Raw genomic sequence first — 21,715 nt, 5'->3', positions numbered from 1 at the left:
TAACAGCCATCAAATGAGACCTATTAGGGCACACAGCCAACACACACACATACAAATGGAAAGGATCTCTGCATATGCACAGCTCAGGAAACAATCCAACTCTGTGTACACACCCACGGCAAATTTATTGTATGTGTGACCACCCCATTGCCATCCAGCTGCAAATGAGAAGCCACTGAGGTGCATATGAGTCCTAAGTGCTTTGTTATGCGTATGCGGCCTGTGATGCATGCACAGTTTACTTTAAAAAAATAAAAAAAACACACATGATGCGCCTGCATTCAGAATTGTTTACAACTCCAAATTAGGCCATGTATTTTTGTGACACTGGGCCTGATTCAGACCCGCTCGCGAGGGCGCTCGCAAGCGGGTCGATGGTGCCCTAGTGCGCATGCGCACGTTGGAGGGAGCTCCGTCGTGCGCATGTGCGAGACCCGCATAGCAACGGACAGCCGTCGCTATGTGTCTCGCACCAAAGGGGGCGTGCTGTCGATGGTGAGTGACAGCACGCCCCCTTTGGTGAGCGTGCTCTGATAGAGCCAAAAGCACTCCTGGGCTTGCGGCAGCGAGACCCTACCGCAGGGTCTTGTCGCAAGCCCGATGGTCGCGATGGTCTTGACCATTGCGACCATCTTTTTGGCCGCTGGCATAAGCAGTGGGTGGTCACCCACAGCTATGCGAGCGGCCAGGAGGCCACTCCAATTTTAGGTAGGAGGGCCCTGATTCAGAGCGAGCGCTCTTGTCAGAGCGTCCGCCTCTGAATCAGGCCCACTGTATCAATAAAGTTACTATATTTATGTGCATCTGTTACTCTGTGTTTTTGTTGCTTCTGCCTATACTATATTTATTGATGTTTCTGTCACATGGCATGCTGACACCACACTGTTCGCTGAATTACTGCTGCTGTATGTTGACATAGGCAGTCACATCCCACAAATGCATATATTTCTCTGCTTCTTTTTTCCATTAGATTATTTTTCATTCATCAGTTCACCATGCATTAACTGCTACATTCTTAAGCTGGGTACACATTAGACGATCAGCAAACAACGCAATGGTCGTCCCAATTTCTCTTGATCTCCCGGACAAACGATATAGTGCATTGACTCTGTGCAATCTTCCAAACAACCAAACAATATATTGTGCGTCGTTTGGTCATTTCATCATTAACTATATAATGTTCACATATCGCCTGGTCATGCGGTAGTGCGTACACACTGCACGATTTGCAGAAAATCATTTACGAGATCCTCAGATTGAGCGGCATTTAGGGGCAACCTGAAGATGTGATGGACGACGCCGCAGGAGCTCGCATAGTCCGTACACACTTGACGATTTAGACGATTTGTCATTCCTATCCTTTTGGAAACAGGCAAATTGTTCAAAAAAATATTGTGTACCCAGCAGATGTGCACAGAATAGTATATATCATTCAGTCCATATGTTAATATAGTTTTCCTCCATCTGCTGATCTAGCATGCTGCTACCTCTGTGTACATGTACCATGTATAGACAAGGACATTAGAACGTCAATTCAGGAAAGTGACCATATATAGCAGGATTGTAATGGGTTAATATCTTGTCTGTCAATGTTGTGTGTTCTGCAGATTTCTTACCATCTCTCACCCACAAATTATCACTTTGTTTCCTAGCAACCAGCCTGCACAGATAGGTTGGGGGTGAGGTGCATAAGGGGAACCACCTGCTTATGCGTGATGAAGGCAAATTGGTTGATGTTGATGTAATAATCCTCAAGTCTACCTACACGAAGGACTATGCACTATGCACGCATGGGCATCAAGCCCATGGCTCTAACAGGGTTAATGGCCCCTTTATTACAGAATGGCAATCAACTATATACAGTATATAAAATAAATCACTTACTTGGATATAAATTGAAGGGTTTGTTTGAATACATTATGACACAATTCACATTCATCATAAATATGTTATATTAAGTAACATTATATATATATATATATATAATATATATATATATATATATATATATATATAAAAAAATATATAGTACATTCCTTACAAGAAAATGAAATCTCTCCATTGTCATTAGCCAGCATACTGCCATACTTGAATGCCTCGGATCCACAATTCGTGCCACAGGTTGGCATCAAAAGCTTTCGGTGTATCATGATCGGGAACAGTTATGCAGTGGTGTCTGTTGCTTTGACACTGGCTGGCACTGCCCCCTACCTTTACCCTACGTTTGTGTCTATGATTGCAAATCAGTGGGTTTGGAGATTGCCCCTCCTCCCATCTTTCTCCCCCGAGTCCCTCCCTTCTCTGTTTCTGCATCCCACTCACATCTTCCAGAGAGGAGAGAGGAAGGTACAGTCTGCAGTGCCAAGGAAAGAGGGCAGTGTGGGTGTCACTGGAGGACTGGACTTGGCATCAGGAGATGTAAGGTTGGATGGTGAAAAGCATTTAATCCATCCATGCCAGCATCATCCATCCACCCAGCAACAGATCATTCCTATGTCGAGAGCAAAAAGCATAAAGCAACTGCAGGTTGGGAGAGTATCCTGAAGGTAAATATCTTCTGTATATTTAGCAATACTAGATAGGTTTGGTAGGTTAGAGTAAGGTGGCTACAGGGATTGGTGATGGTTTTTTGTGATGGTTGTCTACAGGGAAGGATCAATGAACATTAGAGAATAGTGGGTGTTTTTTTTTTTTTTTTTTTTAATGTCTGATGGTCCAGCGATGCAATGCTATTCAGGCCCCCTTCTCTAACAGCATATATTATACCGTCTACAAAATGTATCTGCGACTAAAAGAAAAAAACATTGTGGATATATATATATATAAACAAAATGTTACACTTTCAATATTCAACAACATTATATCAACACAACATGTTTGCAATAAAGGGTTGAGATATGCTATTTCCATTTGAAGGTTCTTTTTTCTAGTATTTCTTAATTTATTTTATTAATTTCCTTACTGTGCATGTATTCTTAACTCTTATCGTTATGAGGATATCTGCCTGCTGCTTATATGTCATATACATCTTTTTCTTGGTCTGTAGTCAGTGTGGCTGGATGTACCTTACAGAATGTGCATGTAGCTGTGAACTGTTATGTAACCAAGATTGGGATAACAGATTATTTTGTATATATTTATATAGTCATGATTAAAATGATTGTATTGTATGTATCCTTACAGTGTGTCAGCTATATACATTTGCAATACATACTTGTTCTATTTCTTAATTGCATTCACCAGTGGGAACACTTTCCCTTTATTAGTCATACATACTGTATGACTATTTATACTGCATTTTCCTATTTATTGTTTGTATTTTTTCACGCTGAAAGAGTTTGTGTAGTCACCTTACCTTGTATACACTCCATGCCAGTACTATGTGTATATGGCATGTTGTGATACCACATGTTGCAGGCCCAAGCAGTTGTTAAAGACAATTATAGCAGAACATTGCAGGCTAACAGCAGAATGAATATATTTATTGAGAATAGTGTTACTTAATACCTAGAATGGTCTTTAAATGCATTTATGACCAGTCTACGAATCGTCTTGTACTCAGTAAATGTCTTTTCTCAAATAGAAAGTTGGCCTGTTAGCATCCAATATAATTTCATCTCTATTGCAGACTATTCTCCCCTTTCTAACCTTTTCTAAGCCTACACTTTTTCTCATCGTCATCTCACCCTGGTTTCAAATTGATCATTTTCCTGGCACATCTGCCATCTTTTTCTGTAGATAATTTGTCTTGCCTTTTAATTAAAACAAATGTAAAGTGTTTTTTTAGCATATAGTTTTGATATATATTTGCAGGCCTCATTTGATGGCTGTTTCTATAGAAACAGCACATTTTCTCTCTCCAGTTTGTGTGACAGGTCTGATGGTTTCTCGCTTCTATGTGAGACGCATTCAGCACAAGATGGAGACACCCTCCTCTTGGATTCTCTTGGCCATACACTATGCCATTCTCTTTCCCATTAGTGTGTCTGCCTCCTCTCTTCATCTGTCTTTATTGTATTTATACTTTCTCTCCCTCTCAGTCTCTCTCTCATTCCATCAATGCTACACAGTATCTGAAGGGTGATTTCACAAATCAGTAGGTGTATTGCAGCAGTGAATACTGTGAGTAATGTATATTCAATATAGAAAACTATGATTGCAATGAAGTGTTTTTACATTTAAAAATTATATAAAATAATTTAGTTATATTTGGAATAAATGTATAGTAATTGGATTTAAGTAACAATTATATGGCTGTGTGCTAAGAGTCACAGTGTACAAAGTCAAACAACACTGGTTGAACATAGTGAAGCGTGTGATTATGCACTAACAGAATAAGCTCATCACATACCGTATTTGCTTTTTGTTTACCAAATTGAACCTATTCATTGCTCACTTAACAAATTGGGAAGCCATCAAGTTGAGATCAGACGGTGAACAATCATCACCAGAGAATCTGTAGCATGATGTCTTTTTCAGTAATACTTGGACCACCAACATCCATTTATAACATATATGTAGCCCTTTACATAGAAATAGTTTGACAACACTGTTACCAAAGTGTTTAAACCTTTCCTATCATTGATATATTGACATGTGTCTTTTAGCAGAGCCTCATTTCTAAAATAAAATAATGTAAATATTCTTCTTCTCACCATTCTCAAGCATTTTATCCTTCCACTGCATCCCCTCTACTTATATTGTACTTATGTTTTTTGCTGTCAGCCACAATGCCCCTCATACAGCGATACCATGATGAAGCCCAGGGTGATTGACATGTATATCACTATGAGCTTCCTCTTGCAGTCACTTTATGAGGTAAACAATCATTTCCAGTGGGAGCCTGCGCTGGGTGTTACAGGGGGCAGCACTGGCAGATGTGCATCACTCATCATACAAGAGAGGAAAGCATTTTGCTTCTAGAAAAGGCTTGTATGTTTTCTTTATTATTATTCCATGGTAGAATTATTGTTGATTCTGCCACTGCAGAACACCAGGGCCCTAATCAGTTAGGAGCCAGGCATTCATTCTGTGTGGTTTTTTTTTTTTTTTTGCAGGCCAGACCACATTTGTCCTTGGTGCTGGTCACCCACTTCACTGTCGCATGCTTCTGCTTCAGTGAATCTTACACTCAGATTACTTATTTACACATGACATGCAGCAAACATGATTGGTTGGGCATTTCGGTATCCCAAAGTTTTGGGCAACTATTCTGACATGCTCTGCTGTGGTTGACAGTTCAGGAAGCTGAGGTGCCCAGCAAATCATAGTGGATTATGTGAGTATCACATACACCTGCCCCCCTCATACCTTATTTCTGCCACTAATGTTACAAAAAGTTTTTTAAGGCTCTAATATCCTTTTCTTGATTAATCATGGATACTAAGGACCTCATTCAGAGTCGGTTGCAGCGGCCGCACGGTCTTACGGAAAAAGGGGCCGGATATGCAAATGATTCCCTCGCAAGTTGCGTCCCTAAGTTCGGATCGGTAGTTGGCCGACCAAGGGGAGGAAGCGGTCGGAAGACAAAAAAATACGCCCCCTTCTTGTACGCATTGCACGTCATCTCCGGGCATATAAGGATTAATCGAGACCATCGGGAACCATCGGAACTGGTCGTAGAGCTTAAGGTTGACCATACCCTCTTTTAAGCTCTACGATCATGTCAGTGTAAAAACCTCCCATGTCACATGTGTCATGACGCTACTTTGTTAATTATGCACTCCCATAATCCGTATGCACTACCATAAAACACCGTTCGCATAATGAGGCACGCCTGCGTTCGGATCTCCACTCCCCCGTTTTCAAGCACCTTCCCCTGTTACCACCCACAAACGCCTCAATCTGTCACTGATCGTAGCGGCTAGTTTGCGCACGCGCATTGCGAACTTTACGCATGCGCAGTATAGCGAACATCAGTGGCGTACGACCGTGCGGCCGCAACGACCGACTCTGAATGAGGTCCTAAATGCCGTAAATACTTTCTATAATTATAGATGTCTGTCCCAACTAATATATTAATTCATATGAATCATGAGTCAGAATTATAGACAAATAAACGATTCTAGTTAAAAAAATATAAATCACAACTTTCCGGGGAAACAAAGATGGATTCAGGACAGGTAGTTCCAGTCTTAGGGGGCAGTTCAATAAAAAGCAATGGCCATGATGTACCATTAGAACGACAGCACATCACAAGCACAACATTACGATTTGTACCTCACACCCCCATAGGAACGCACAGTAAAAGAAGCTATGTTGCTCAACTGTACTAATATGTGATGTGCAGAGCCGCCACACATTATGGGTAATTGAATTGCCTCAACAAAATGTTTACATTTGTCTTCAAACTGAAGTTTTCACTGGTCATAAGTAACTTCTTACAGACAATATAGACAATTTGGGGCTGATGCGGAGTTGACTGCACCTTGAGCCACAGACATATACTGTACTTTGCTAAAAAAAAAAAAAGCCACTATTGGAGGGCATACGCAAAATTGCTACTGTTGCAAAATGCACTACACTCAGACACCTAACACATGTAGCTATTTTCTCCTGCATAGGAAGCCTGCTAAGTACATGAAACTGGTTGTACTTGTTAGTTTAAACCGTTGCAGCTAAGCAGATCTATGTAGTGTGTGGTTTCATGTGGCTCTGTGTGGTTGCAGCTTCACTGGCCCTGGCTGTGTGATTTTGTCGGACATCCCTGAGGGTCACTCAGATGTCCGATGTTCACGCAGTTGACCTGATGCTGCGTCTTTAGATCACAGAAGTCGGCAGTGGACATCTTTTTACGTAAGACACCTCCTGTGCCTTTTAAATAGTCATAGAGAGGTCTCCAAGAATCTGTCCCTAGATGCCTCCCCCCTCCTTGAGTACTGTCCCTACTATGCCCGACACTGCCCTGTCATCATGTTTCAGGAGGATAGCATCTTCTGCTCTGTCAGACTGTGAGTGTGGTACTAAGCTATGACTCGTAGCCTAGAGCCTTACTCCAACTCTGCCATGTTGCAGGTGGCAGCTTCACAGGTAAGAAGCTGATGGCTGCTACCTCTGCATTTCAGTGGCCAGTGATTAGTGTGGGTTTGTCACAGGGTAATAAAAATACTGAATGTGAACATTATGTTGCTCATTCCCAGTCTCTGTTTTAGGTGCCTTCTAATCTTTGGCCTCCTAAGTGACCTCCAAGGTCACCACCTGTAGCACAGGCCAGCTCTGAGCTGGCGGAGGAGTTGCTTTGTGAAGAGATCACTTGGAACATTGTAAGAATGTAAGTGTATGTTACAGTCTCCTAGGAATCATTGTGTAAGACCCCTAGAGTCACGCAGATGAGGTCTTTTGCCAATAACAGCCACCCGCTTTTCACTTAGAGCTGGTTATGCTCACCGTTACTTAGGTGACAGCCTGGTCTTAAACTTGGGACAGTAGGAGCCTACACGGCTATCCTGACAACCACAAGATGTTATGTGGTGATGATGGTTCAGGTGCAGCTTTGGTAGCAGGATGCAGCCTAGTTAGTCAAGATGTGGCTTAGATCGCAGGATGTAGCCTTGAGGGCCAAGTTGCGGCACTGGTGCAGAGTTTCAGCTTTGCGAGCTGAGGAGCAGCCTTGATGGCTGAGGTGCAGCCTTGGGGCTGAGGTGCAGCCTTGAAGGCCGAGTTGCAGCCTTGTGGGTCGAGGTGTGACTTTGTGGGCTGAGGTGCACAACTGGTTCTGAGGTGCGGCTTTGACAGCTGAGGTGCGACATTGAGGGCCGAGCTGCGGCACTAGTGCCAAGGTGTGGCTTTGGGAGCCGGTGTACTGCCTTGATGGCCGAGGTGCAACACTGGTGCCATGGTGCGTCTTTGAAAGCCAAGATGCGGCCTAGAGGGTCGGGATGTGGCACTGGTGCTGTGGTGACCAGGAAATAAATGGAGGCTGCTAGGTGGTAAAACTGCAGATGCGGTGAGGTCGCAAACAAAGATCAGGCTTGAGGTGACCACTGTTTGCTGCAAACCTTCCTTGCTGGAACACTGCTCTGGATGATTACAGCAGTGAGTGAAGTGGGGATCTGAGAGTATCACAGCGAAGACGGTGGTCTCAAACAGACGAAGGCACAGACCAACAGGAGTTCCACTGGCAGGAACCGGGCTCATACATATGGCATACTTGCCAACTCTCCTTGATTGTCAGGGAGACTCCCTGAAATAGTAGCAATCTCTCTGACTCCCTAAAGAGTATAGCAATTTCCCTGATTGCACCTTACCCCCATTATGTGGCTGCTATATAAAAAGCATATGTATACTGTACATTCAAATGGGATCATTAGTATCATTTACCTGCATTGGTTATAAGGCACAATGATCCCTATAGCTACATGTATTTTCTGAAAAGTATCAGTGTGTTTTCATCAACAAATATATCTTATTAAGTGTTTTGGGGCTCATTTACATTTGGATGTAAGTCAGTATTATGACACACCTCTCAGATGTAGCAGTACACGCCCACTTTAGCACCGCACTCATAGATGTTGCTTTCAAAATCTCCCAGAAATGCTTTTTCAAAAGTAGGCAAGTATGAGATACACTATAACAGGCAAGATGACACTGAAGCAGCAGGCTTATAAAGGATAGTGCACCAATGGCATGCAAGTTAGAAGATGAGCAATAGTCAACAGCTGAGGCAAAGCATGTCAGTCAGTATTCACAGGAGAGTGTGCATCAACCTGGCATCTAAATCTCCTAGCAATTGTAGGCGCCATCCCAGTTCGGTGTCTTCAGAGGAAGCTGTCTGAAGCTGCGGCCGGAGAACACACTGTTTTGGACAGGGCTGGTTCTAGTGTGTTTGGCACCCACTGCAAACTATAAATTTGCGCCCTCCTTCAAATACGAGAGGTAGTGGGTGACACTGGGCAGAGGCAGTAGGGCACACCACAAAGCGGGTAACACTGGGAAAAGGTAATGGGAGATAGGCAGTGGTTGATGCTGAGGAGTGGCAGTGGTTGACACTGGGGAGAGGCAGTGGGTGACACTGGGGAGAGGCAGTGGGTGACACTGGGGAGAGGCAGTGGGTGACACTGAGAAGAGGCAGTGGGTGACTGTAAATAGGTGACAGGCAGTGGGTGACACTGAGGAGAGGCAGTAGGGGACACCACAAAGCGGGTGACACTGGGTAAAGGTATGGGAGATAGGCAGTGGTTGATGCTGAGGAGTGGCTGTGGGAGACTGTAAATAGGTGACAGACAGTGGGTGACACTGAGGAGAGGCAGTGGTCAATGCTGTGGACAGGAAGTGGCTGACAGGGAGAGGCAGTGGGTAACATAGAGGATGACAGGGAGAGGTAGTGGGTAACAGGGAGAGGGTGACAGGCAGTGGGTGAGAGGGAGTGTCAGAGAGAGGCCGTGGGTTACACTGGGGAGAGGCAGTGGGTGACACTGGGGAGAGGCAGTGGGTGACACTAGGGAGAGGCAGTGGGTAACACTGATGAAGGCACTGGGTGACACTGGGGAGAGGCAGTGGGTGACACTGGGGAGAGGCAGTGAGTGACACTGAGGAGAGGCAGTGGGTGACTGTAAATAGGTGACAGGCAGTGGGTGACACTGCGCAGAGGCAGTGGTCAATGCTGGGGACAGGAAGTGGCTGACAGGGAGAGGCAGTGGGTGACACTGGGAAGAGGCAGTGGGTGACACTGGGGAGAGGCAGTGGGTGACACTGGGGAGAGGCAGTGGGTGACACTGAGGAGAGGCAGTGGGTGACACTGGGGAGAGGCAGTGGGTGACACTGGGAAGAGGCAGTGGGTGACACTGAGGAGAGGCAGTGACTGACTGTAAATAGGTGACAGGCAGTGGGTGACACTGCGCAGAGTCAGTGTCAATGCTGGTGACAGGAAGTGGCTGACAGGGAGAGGCAGTGGGTGACATAGAGGATGACAGGGATAGGCAGTGGGTAACAGGGAGAGGGTGAGAGAGAGAGGGTGACAGGTAGTGGGTAACAGGGAGAGGGTGACAGGCAGTGGGTGAGAGGGAGTGACAGAGAGAGGCAGTGGGTGACACTGGGGAGAGGCAGTGGGTGACACTGGGAAAAGGCAGTGGGTGACACTGGGGAGAGGCAGTGGGTAACACTGAGGAGAGGCACTGGGTGACACTGGGGTGAGGCAGTGGGTGACACTGGGGAGAAGCAGTGGGTGACTGTAAATAGGTGACAGGTAGTGGGTGACACTGAGCAGAGGCAGTGGTCAATGCTGGGGACAGGAAGTGGCTGACAGGGAGAGGCAGTGGGTGACATAGAGGATGACAGGGATAGGCAGTGGGTAACAGGGAGAGGGTGAGAGAGAGAGGGTGACAGGTAGTGGGTAACAGGGAGAGGGTGACAGGCAGTGGGTGAGAGGGAGTGACAAAGAGAGGCAGTGGGTGACACTGGGGAGAGGCAGTGGGTGACACTGAGGAGAGGCAGTGGGTGATACTGAGGAGAGGCAGTGGGTGATACTGAGGAGAGGCAGTGGGTGACACTGGGGAGAGGCAGTGGCTGACACTGGGGAGAGGCAGTGGGTGACTGTAAATAGGTGACAGGCAGTGGGTGACACTGAGCAGAGGCAGTGGTCAACGCTGGGGACAGGAAGTGGCTGACAGGGAGAGGCAGTGGGTGACATAGAGGATGACAGGGATAGGCAGTGGGTAACAGGGAGAGGGTGAGAGAGAGAGGGTGACAGGTAGTGGGTAACAGGGAGAGGGTGACAGGCAGTGGGTGAGAGGGAGTGACAGAGAGAGGCAGTGGGTGACACTGGGGAGAGGTAGTGGGTGACACTGGGGAAAGGCAGTGGGTGACACTGGGGAGAGGCAGTGGGTAACACTGAGGAGAGGCAGTGGGTGACACTGGGGTGAGGCAGTGGGTGACACTGAGCAGAGGTAGTGGTCAATGCTGGGGACAGGAAGTGGCTGACAGGGAGAGGCAGTGGGTGACATAGAGGATGACAGGGAGAGGCAGTGGGTAACAGGGAGAGGGTGAGAGAGAGAGAGGGTGACAGGTAGTGGGTAACAGGGTGAGGGTGACAGGCAGTGGGTGAGAGGGAGTGACATAGAGAGGCAGTGGGTAATGTCAGTAGAAGGTGAAAGGCAGTGGGTGACAGAGAGAGTGTGACGGGGAGATAGTGACACCAAGGAGAATTAGAGGCTGAGGCAGTGGATGATGGGAAAAGATAATGGGAGGCAAAGAGGTAGTGGGTGACAGGAAGAAACAGAGGGTGTCAGGAGAGAGTGATGGGTAGAGGCAGTGGTAGATGCCAGGGAGAGGCAAAGGGTGACTGGGAGAGGCAGTGGGCGACACCAGGGAGAGGCAACGGGGACACCTGGGAGAGGCAGTGGGCGACACCAAGGAGAGACAGTGGGCGACACCAGGGAGAGGCAGTGGGCGACACCAGGGAGAGGCAGTGGGCGACACCAGGGAGAGGCAGTGGGCGACACCAGGGAATGAATGACAGAGAGGAGACAGTAGATGACTTAGAGTATGACGGTGAGAGGTAGTGGGTGATGTCAGGTAGAGGGTGAAAGGCAGTGGGTGATGGGGAGAGGCAGTGGGTGATATATAGGGGGGCACTGGGCTAAATGGGAAGGGGCAGTGAGATGGTGGTGGGAGGGGGAATACTGTCTGGAAAAGGGGGTACACTGGGCTGAATGAGGAAGGACACTGTGACAAGACTGTCTGGGTGTTCTTGCTGAGGGACAGTTAGATGGGGCAGTGGGTTGATTGGGGACGAAGGGAGGAGACACTGGGCTGGCAGAGTGGGAGTCACTGTGATGAGGGGTCAGTCAGATAGTGGGGAACACTGGGCTGGATGGGGGTCACTTTGTGGATAGAGAGACTGGATAGGATGGGGTGGGACAGTGATATAGGGGTGGGAGGTGGGAACACTAGACTGAATGAGGGGGGAGCACTGTGACTGGCTGGGGGGTTCTAGGTGAGGGGCAGTGGGCTGGTTGGGGAGGGAAGGAGGGAGACACTGGGCTTGCAGTATTGGAGACACTGGGATGGGTGGTCAGTAATGGTGGGGAACACTTGGTTGGAGAATGGTCAAACACTGTTGTGTTCAGAAGCACTAACCTGCTGCTGTTCCATTTCTGCCTGCCTCTACACACTTGCTGCAGCCTTCTGAACAGCCCTTCTACTCCAGCTGCTGCTGCTGTCATCTGGGAGCGTGTCCGTGGCTGCCTTTCACTGGCGGAGCGATGCATGCGGCCCAGATTAGTGGGAGGGGAAGGACTGGAGCTGTGCCCAGCACAGGCGTCAGTGTCAGGCAGCCGCAGTCAGTGAGTGGCTGGGCTGTGAGTATAGAAAGCGGAGCCTCACTTCAGCTCCGTAACAGCTCAGGGGCATACAATTTAACAGCGCAGGCTCAGCCACTCGGCAGCAGGTCAGGTGCAGTGGAGACGTAGGGATGGGACATCGAATGAAAACATTGGAAGTACCAAGTTTTTAACATTGAATACAAAACATTATTTAGATATAAACATTGGTTCTCTGGAACCGATGTTTTCAGATGTTTCTGTTTTTTTAAAGCAAACTCTATACTTAAACATATAATAGACTAATACACTTTTAAAATAATTATTAGACTATGTCGATCTTCATGGAGGCAAACAGTATACATATATATATATATATATATATATACAGGGCCGTAGAGAGCCCCGGCGGGCCCAGGTACAGAGGGGGTGTGGCCTAAACACAGGAGGCGTGGCCATGCCCTCCCGAGCAAAAAAAACACTTTTGCAGCGCAGCGAAAGGGGGGCGCTGTAAGCCCCTCAGCCCGGCACAAAGCAAGGGGTGGGGCGCGATCAGTGTGATCACTCCCCCCCACAGGCAAAGGAGACTGCTGTGGCTGCTACTCAGCAGCCACGAGCAGTCTCCCACTGCAGCTCAACACACGCTGTGTGCTGGGTTGCTGAGAGAGAGAGAAGGGAGGAGGGAGCGGCGCTGGGCCCCTCAGGAAGCCCGGGCCCTGGTAATCTGTACCCGCTCCCCCCACTCTCGGCGCCCTTGTATATATACAGTCAGGTGCATAAATATTGGGACATTGACAGAATTTTCATATTTTGGCCTCTATTCACCACCACAATGGCTTTGAAATGAAACAAACAAGATGTGCTTTATCTGCAGACTTTCAGATTTAATTTGAGGGTAATTACATCCAAATCAGGTGAACGGTGTAGGAATTACAACGGTTTCTATATGTGCCTCCCGCTTTTTAAGGGGCCAAAAGTAATGGGACTATCAACTCAAAAGCTATTTCATGGACAGGTGTGGGCTATTCCCTCGTTATTTCATTATCAATTAAGCAGGTAAAAGGTCTGGAGTTGATTCTAGGTGTGACATTTGCATTTGGAATCAGTTGCTGTCGACTCTCAATATGAGATCCAAAGAGCTGTCACTCAGTGAAGCAAGCCATCATTAGGCTGAAAAATCAAAACAAACCCATCAGAGAGATAGCAAAAACATTAAGTGTGGCCAAAGCAACTTTTTGGAACATTCTTAAAAAGAAAAAACGCATCGGAGAGCTCAGCAACACCAAAAGACCCGGAAGACCACGGAAAACAACTGTGGTGGATGACAGAAGAATTATTTCCCTGGTGAAGTAAAACCCCTTTACAACAGTTGGCCAAATCATATATAGAGGGTTCACCACAAGATGTAAACCATTGGTGAGCCTCAAAAATAGGAAGAACTGATTAGAGTTTGCCAAACAACATCTAAAAAAGCCATTACAGTTCTGGAACAACATTCTATGGACAGATGAGACAAAGATCAACTTGTACCAGAGTGATGGGAAGAGAAGAGTATGGAGAAGGAAAGGAACTGCTCATGATCCAAAACATACCACATCATCAGTGAAGCATGGTGGTGGTAGTGTCATGGCGTGGGCATGTATGGCTGCCAATGGAACTGGTTCCCTTGTATTTATTGATGATGTGACTGCTGACAAAAGCAGCAGAATTAATTCTGAAGTGTTTCGGGCAATATTATATGCTCATATTCAGTCAAATGCTTCAGAACTCATTGGACGGCGCTTCACAGTGCAGATGGACAATGACCCGAAGCATACTGCAAAAGCAACCAAAGAGTTTTTTAAGGCTAAAAAGTGGAATGTTATGCAATGGCCAATTCAATCCCCTGACCTGAATCTGATTGAGCATGCATTTCACTTGGTGAAGACAAAACTGAAGGGAAAATGCCCCAAGAACAAGCAGGAACTGAAGACATTTGCAGTAGAGGCCTGGCAGAGCATCACCAGGGATAAAACCCAGCGTTTGGTGATGTCTATGCGTTCCAGACGTCAGGCTGTAATTGCCTGGAAAGGATTTGCAACAAAGTATTAAAAAGTGAAAGTTAGATTTAGGATTGTTTAGTTTGTCCCATTACTTTTGGCCCCTTAAAAAGTGAGAGGCACATATAGAAACCATTGTAATTCCTACACCGTTCACCTGATTTGGATTTAATTACCCTCAAATTAAATCTGAAAGTCTGCAGTTAAAGCACATCTTGTTTGTTTCATTTCAAAGCCATTGTGGTGATGAATAGAGGTCAAAATATGAAAATTCTGTCAATGTCCCAATATTTATGCACCTGACTGTATATATATATATATATATATACACATACATACAGTATATATATATATATATATATATATATATTAGGGGTGAGCGGGTTCGGATTTCTGAAATCCGAACCCCCCCGAGCCCCCCCGATCCGAGTCCGATCCGAGTCAGGCTCGACTTTTCCCGCCTGACTCGGATCTGACATCGAGGCAAAACGTCATCATCCCGCCTTCCGAGTCTCGCGGGTTTTGGATCCTATATAAGGTACCCGCGTCGGCGCCATTTTCTCACTCGGCTGTGGACAGTGAAGAGGGAGGGTGGGAGTTAGTGCTGTGTAGTGTAGTGTAGTGTAGTGCTGCTGTTGTCCACTACTTCAAAGTCCATAGGGGCTGGCTGTGTTGTGCTGTGCTGCTGTTGTTAATAGGGGCTGTGTCCACTACTTCAAAGTCCATAGGGGCTGGCTGGACTGTGTTGTGCAGTCAGTTCTCCATAGGGGCTGTGTCCACTCCAAAGTCCTGTGCAGTGTCCCAGTCCTAAAGGGGTGCTGTAGTGTTGTCCAGGGGGTGCTCTGTCCATCAGGGGTGCTCCCCCCAAGTGCTAAAAAAATAATATATTTTCTGTGTTTGTGAATTGTGTGCGCAGTAGCCGCACGTGCATCAACAAAGTAGTGCCAAGCGTGCGCCTGTGTCATAAGTAAAGGGCCGGCTGGCTTGACCGTTAAGGGTGCTGTAACCCCCGAAAGTACACTCCAGTCCAAACCAAAAAAAAAATTATTTTCTGTGTTTGTGAATTGTGTGCGCAGTAGCCGCACGTGCATCAACAAAGTAGTGCCAAGCGTGCGCCTGTGTCATAAGTAAAGGGCCGGCTGGCTTGACCGTTAAGGGTGCTGTAACCCCCGAAAGTACACTCCAGTCCAAACCAAAAAAAAAATTATTTTCTGTGTTTGTGAATTGTGTGCGCAGTAGCCGCACGTGCATCAACAAAGTAGTGCCAAGCGTGCGCCTGTGTCATAAGTAAAGGGCCGGCTGGCTTGACCGTTAAGGGTGCTGTAACCCCCGAAAGTACACTCCAGTCCAAACCTAAAAAAAAATTATTTTCTGTGTTTGTGAATTGTGTGCGCAGTAGCCGCACGTGCATCAACAAAGTAGTGCCAAGCGTGCGCCTGTGTCATAAGTAAAGGGCCGGCTGGCTTGACCGTTAAAGGGTGCTGTAACCCCCGAAAGTACACTCCAGTCCAAACCAAAAAAAAATTATTTTCTGTGTTTGTGAATTGTGTGCGCAGTAGCCGCACGTGCATCAACAAAGTAGTGCCAAGAGTGCCCCTGTGTCATAAGTAAAGGGCCGGCTGGCTTGACCGTTAAAGGGTGCTGTAACCCCCGAAAGTACACTCCAGTCCAAACCAAAAAAAAATTATTTTCTGTGTTTGTGAATTGTGTGCGCAGTAGCCGCACGTGCATCAACAAAGTAGTGCCAAGCGTGCGCCTGTGTCATAAGTAAAGGGCCGGCTGGCTTGACCGTTAAAGGGTGCTGTAACCCCTGAAAGTACACTCCAGTCCAAACCAAAAAAAAATTATTTTCTGTGTTTGTGAATTGTGTGCGCAGTAGCCGCACGTGCATCAACAAAGTAGTGCCAAGCGTGCGCCTGTGTCATAAGTAAAGGGCCGGCTGGCTTGACCGTTAAGGGTGCTGTAACCCCCGAAAGTACACTCCAGTCCAAACCTAAAAAAAAATTATTTTCTGTGTTTGTGAATTGTGTGCGCAGTAGCCGCACGTGCATCAACAAAGTAGTGCCAAGAGTGCCCCTGTGTCATAAGTAAAGGGCCGGCTGGCTTGACCGTTAAGGGTGCTGTAACCCCCGAAAGTACACTCCAGTCCAAACCTAAAAAAAAATTATTTTCTGTGTTTGTGAATTGTGTGCGCAGTAGCCGCACGTGCATCAACAAAGTAGTGCCAAGAGTGCCCCTGTGTCATAAGTAAAGGGCCGGCTGGCTTGACCGTTAAAGGGTGCTGTAACCCCCGAAAGTACACTCCAGTCCAAACCAAAAAAAAATTATTTTCTGTGTTTGTGAATTGTGTGCGCAGTAGCCGCACGTGCATCAACAAAGTAGTGCCAAGCGTGCGCCTGTGTCATAAGTAAAGGGCCGGCTGGCTTGACCGTTAAAGGGTGCTGTAACCCCTGAAAGTACACTCCAGTCCAAACCAAAAAAAAATTATTTTCTGTGTTTGTGAATTGTGTGCGCAGTAGCCGCACGTGCATCAACAAAGTAGTGTCAAGCGTTCGCCTGGGTCATAAGTAAAGGGCCGGCTGGCTTGACCGTTAAGGGTGCTGTAACCCCCGAAAGTACACTCCAGTCCAAACCAAAAAAAAAATTATTTTCTGTGTTTGTGAATTGTGTGCGCAGTAGCCGCACGTGCATCAACAAAGTAGTGCCAAGCGTGCGCCTGTGTCATAAGTAAAGGGCCGGCTGGCTTGACCGTTAAGGGTGCTGTAACCCCCGAAAGTACACTCCAGTCCAAACCAAAAAAAAAATTATTTTCTGTGTTTGTGAATTGTGTGCGCAGTAGCCGCACGTGCATCAACAAAGTAGTGCCAAGCGTGCGCCTGTGTCATAAGTAAAGGGCCGGCTGGCTTGACCGTTAAGGGTGCTGTAACCCCCGAAAGTACACTCCAGTCCAAACCTAAAAAAAAATTATTTTCTGTGTTTGTGAATTGTGTGCGCAGTAGCCGCACGTGCATCAACAAAGTAGTGCCAAGCGTGCGCCTGTGTCATAAGTAAAGGGCCGGCTGGCTTGACCGTTAAAGGGTGCTGTAACCCCCAAAGTACACTCCAGTCCAAACCAAAAAAAAATTATTTTCTGTGTTTGTGAATTGTGTGCGCAGTAGCCGCACGTGCATCAACAAAGTAGTGCCAAGAGTGCGCCTGTGTCATAAGTAAAGGGCCGGCTGGCTTGACCGTTAAAGGGTGCTGTAACCCACAAAGTACACTCCAGTCCGAACCAAAAAAAAAATTATTTTCTGTGTTTAGCCGCACGTATATATCAAATCGATATAACATAAATGGAGGACCAAACTTTCTCCGATAAAAATAAAATAGAGAAAGATCAAGAACCACTTCCTCCTAGTGCTGAAGCTGCTGCCACTAGTCATGACATAGACGATAACATGCCATCAACGTCGTCTGCCAAGGCCGATGCCCAATGTCATAGTAGAGGGCACATACAATCCCAAATGGCAAAGTTCAGGAAAATGACCTTGAAAAAGACATTTAAATCAGCTGAAGAGAAACGTAAACTTGCCAATATGCCATTTACGACACGGAGTGGCAAGGAACGGCTAAGGTCGATCCCTAGTATGTTCATGACTAGTGGTTCAGCTTCACATGACGATGGAAGCACTCCTCCCACTAAAAAAATCAAAAGAGTTAAGCTGGCAAAAGCACAGCGAAGAACTGTGCTTTCTAAGAAGATATCACAAATCCCCAAAGAGAGTCCAAGTGTGGTGGTGGTTGCGATGCCTGACCTTCCCAGCACTGGACGGGAAGAGGTGGCTCTTTCCACCATTTGCACGCCCCCTGCAAGTGCTGAAAGGAGCACCCACAGTCCACTTGCTGATATGCAAATTGAAGATGTCACTGTTGAAGTACAACAGGATGAGGATACTGGTGTAGCTGGCGCTGAGGAGGAAGTTGGCGAGGAGGATTCTGATGGTGATGTGGTTTGTTTAAATCAGGCTCCGGGGGAGACAGTTGTTGTCCGTGGGATGAAAAAGCCCATCACGGTCATGCCTGGGCAGAAGACCAAACATTCCACCTCTTTGGTCTGGCAATATTTCTATCCAAATCCGGACAACAACTGTCTTGCCATATGTACCATATGTAAAGGTGAAATAAGTAGGGGTAGGGACGTCAACCACCTAGGAACATCCTCCCTTATACGGCACCTGCAGCGCGTTCATAAAAAGTTACTGTCAAGTTCAGAAACTTTGGCTCAGACCGTAAGCAGTCCAGGGACACCTAAATCCCGTTGTCCTGTTGTATCCAAGCGCCTGCAAACCACACCGTCAACTCCCTCCTCGTCAATTTCCTCCTTAGTCAGGATCGGAAGTAGTCCTGCAGGCCATATCACTGGCATGACTGACTCTCCTATCCGGGATTCCTCCGGAGGATCCTGCATTGCTACGCCTACTGCTGCCGCTGCTGCTGTTGCTGCTGCTGCTGGGAGTCGTTCATCATCCCAGAGAGGAAGTAGGAACACCACTACTTTTACTAAACAATTGACCCTCCAACAGTCCTTAGCGAGGAGGATGAAGTACGACAGCAGTCATCCTGAAGCAAAACGTATAACTGAGGCCTTGACTGCTATGTTGGTGTTAGACGTGCGTCCGGTATCCGCCATTAGTGCAGTGGGATTTAGACAATTGATGGAGGTAGTGTGTCCCCGGTTCCAAATCCCGTCTAGATTCCACTTCACTAGGCAGGCGATACCGAGACTGTACAGAAACGTCAGAAAAAGTGTCCTCAGTGTCCTGAAAAATGCCGTTGTACACAATGTCCACTTAACCACGGACATGTGGACAAGTGGAACAGGGCAGACTAAGGACTATATGACTGTGACAGCCCACTGGGTAGATGTATCACCTTACGCAGCAACAGCAGCAGCGTCACCAGTAGCAGCATCTCAGAAACGCCAGCTCGTTACAAGGCAGGCTACGCTGTGTATCACCGGTTTCAGTAAGAGGCACACCGCCGACAACCTCTTAGAGAAACTGAGGGAAATCATCGCCCAGTGGCTTACCCCACTTAGACTCTCCTGGGGATTTGTGATATCTGACAACGCCACCAATATTGTGCGGGCATTACATCTGGGCAAATTCCAGCACGTCCCATGTTTTGCTCACACAATAAACTTGGTGGTGCAGAATTTTCTGAAAAGCGACAGGGGCGTGCAGGAGACGCTTTGGGTGGCCCGAAAAATTTCTGGCCACTTTCGCCATTCAGCGACTGCGTGCCGAAGACTGGAGCGCCAGCAAACACTCTTGAACCTGCCCCGCCATCACCTGAAGCAAGAGGTTGTGACGCGGTGGAACTCAACCCTCTATATGCTTCAGAGGATGGAGGAGCAGCAAAAGGCCATACAAGCCTATACATCCACCTATGACATAGGCAAAGGAGGGGGTATGCACCTGACTCAAGCGCAGTGGAGAATGATTTCCGTGTTGTGCAAGGTTCTTCAGCCCTTCGAACTTGCCACACGTGAAGTCAGTTCAGACACTGCCAGCTTGAGTCAGGTCATTCCCCTCATCAGGCTTTTGCAGAAGCAGCTGGAGAAAGTGAAGGAGGAGCTAAGACGGAGCGATTCCGCTCGGCATGTGGGACTTGTGGATGAAGCCCTTCATTCGCTTTGCCAGGATTCCAGGGTGGTCAATCTGTTGAAATCAGACCACTACATTTTGGCCACCGTGCTCGATCCTAGGTTTAAAGCCTATGTGGTGTCTCTCTTTCCGGCCGACACAAGCCTGCAGAGGTGCAAAGACCTGCTGGTGAACACACTGTCAGCTGAAGCGGAACGTGACACGTCAACGGCTCCTTCTTCATTTTCTCCCGCAACTGGGGCTGCCAGGAAAAAACTTAGGTATCCTAAGCAACCCGCTGGCGGTGATGCAGGGCAGGCAGGACCAAGTTTGGACATCTGGTCCGGACTGAAGGACCTGGCAACAATTTCTGACATGTCTACTGTCACTGCATATGATACTGTCACCATTGACAGAATGGTGGAGGATTACATCGGTGACAGCATCCAAGTAGGCATGTCAGACAGTCCATACCTGTACTGGCAGGAAAAAGAGGCAATTTGGAGGCCCCTGTACAAACTGGCTCTATTTTACCTGAGTTGCCCCCCCTCCAGTGTGTACTCCGAAAGAGTGTTTAGTGCAGCCGGGAACCTTGTCAGCGAAAGGCGTAGGAGGTTGCTTCCACAGAATGTGGAGAAGATGATGTTCATCAAAATGAATTATCAGCTCTTCCAGGGAGACCAGCCTCCAGAAGGTACAGAGGGACCTGTGGTGGTGGATTCAAGTGGGGACGAGTTAATACTTTGTGAGGATGAGGATGTACACACTGAAGAGGGTGAGGAATCGGTGGATGAGGAGGATGAGGATGACATCTTGCCTCCGTAGAGCCAGTTTGTGCAGGGACACATTAATTGCCAGCTTGTTTTGTGGGGGCCCAAACGAACCAATCATTTCAGCCACAGTTGTGTGGCAGACCCTGGCGCTGAAATGATTGATTTGTTAAAGTGTGCATGTCCTGTTTATACAACATAAGGGTGGGTGGGAGGGCCCAAGGACAATTCCATCTTGCACCTCTTTTTTTCTTTGCATTATGTACAGTTTGGGGCCTAGTTTTTCTAACTGCCATCCTGCCTGCCACTGCAGTGTCACTCCTAGATGGGTCACGTGTTTGTGCCGCCCACTCGTGTCGCTTAGCATAGTCATCCAGCTACCTCGGTGCAACCTTTTGGACATAAAAACACTATTGTGAGGTGTGAGGTGTTCAGAATAGACTGGAAATGAGTGGAAATTAAGGTTATTGAGGTTAATAATAGCATAGGAGCAGAAAAACCTACAAATTCTGTGATTTTAGCTGTTTTTATGCTTTTTTTCAAAAAAATACAGATCCAAAACACAAAACCCAGAACCCAAAACACGGAAGGGTGGTTTTGGCAAAACCAATCCAGATCCAAAACACGAAGAAAGATCCAGATCCAAAACCAAAACACAAAACACGAAAAGTGGCCGGTGCACACCCCTAATATATATATATGCATACAGTACACACACACAAACGGTGCAAAAATTATAAGTATGTATGCAGTTTTAGAAGTAAAGTAAAACATGTTTTGTTGTAAATCAAACTTGTTGTTGAAGGTGTCTTACAGTCTCACTCTCTTCTCTTTCTCAATTTAATTTCTCTTGTCCATTCTTCCAGACTTTACTCTGTCAGCCTGAGCCTCCTCTTTCATTATTTTCTCTCTGTCTTTTCTCCACTCTCAGCTTTATGGCAGAATTCATGAAGCAGCGGCTTCTGTAAACCGCTGCTTCCCGGCGGCTTGCAGACGAATATTTTAAACGGCACTCAGAGTCAGTG

At 47.0% G+C, this 21,715-nt stretch overlaps 1 protein-coding gene across 1 annotated transcript in view; it reads left to right on the top strand.

Moving 5' to 3' along the window:
- Positions 1 to 2,330: 2,330 nt before the first annotated feature.
- The window catches only part of LRRN2 (leucine rich repeat neuronal 2), a 75,903-nt gene continuing 56,518 nt past the window's right edge, over positions 2,331 to 21,715 (top strand). Inside the window, exon 1 of the mRNA XM_088458190.1 lies at positions 2,331 to 2,546. The gene's annotated coding sequence lies outside the window, so the exon portion shown is untranslated. The remainder of the gene's footprint in view (positions 2,547 to 21,715) is intronic.

This window comes from Taudactylus pleione, unplaced genomic scaffold (genome assembly GCF_031769625.1).
Source record: "Taudactylus pleione unplaced genomic scaffold, aTauple2 ptg000814l, whole genome shotgun sequence".
Classification (NCBI taxonomy): Eukaryota; Metazoa; Chordata; class Amphibia; order Anura; family Myobatrachidae; genus Taudactylus; species Taudactylus pleione.
The sequence above is the reverse complement of the archived record's forward strand: the minus strand, read 5'-3'. Positions and strand labels throughout refer to the sequence as shown.